Consider the following 513-nt stretch of genomic DNA (forward strand, 5'->3'; position numbering starts at 1 on the left):
TTTTAGATACACCAAAATCCCACAGTCTAGCTTGGTGATGAAACTTCCCTTTACAGTAGCCACCAGCTGTAGTTAAGACACATTACAAAATACCTTAATCCTAAACCCTTTTTAATTAGGTGTTGACCTTTACACAGTGACTAAAACTAGTATTAGTCTTTCCAGAGTCAGAGATATTAATCTGCATAGGAGTAAGGATGCTATTTTAAGTTAAGCAAAGCCACTCTCCCAGGCCCTTATTTAGACATATTTGTCTACACCAAAAATTGTTGTGTCTTCATTTACTTTGAAATGAGTTACTAGAAAGTAGCTGTCAAAGAAAAATGTTACTGGCTTGCAAACAACTGTAGCGTATTTTTCCATGTCTTACTGCTTGAGTGCTAGACAGCATGAAACATCCTAAAAATTAAATAGTAGATATTTAAATAATAGATTATTAAAAAAACCTAACACAAACCAGTAGATAGTTTTAACAGCCAATATGCACCTAAGTATGTAGCATACAGGAGCCAA

This window comes from Cyanistes caeruleus, chromosome 3, assembly GCF_971803275.1.
Source record: "Cyanistes caeruleus chromosome 3, bCyaCae1.hap1.1, whole genome shotgun sequence".
In the NCBI taxonomy this organism is placed as follows: Eukaryota; Metazoa; Chordata; class Aves; order Passeriformes; family Paridae; genus Cyanistes; species Cyanistes caeruleus.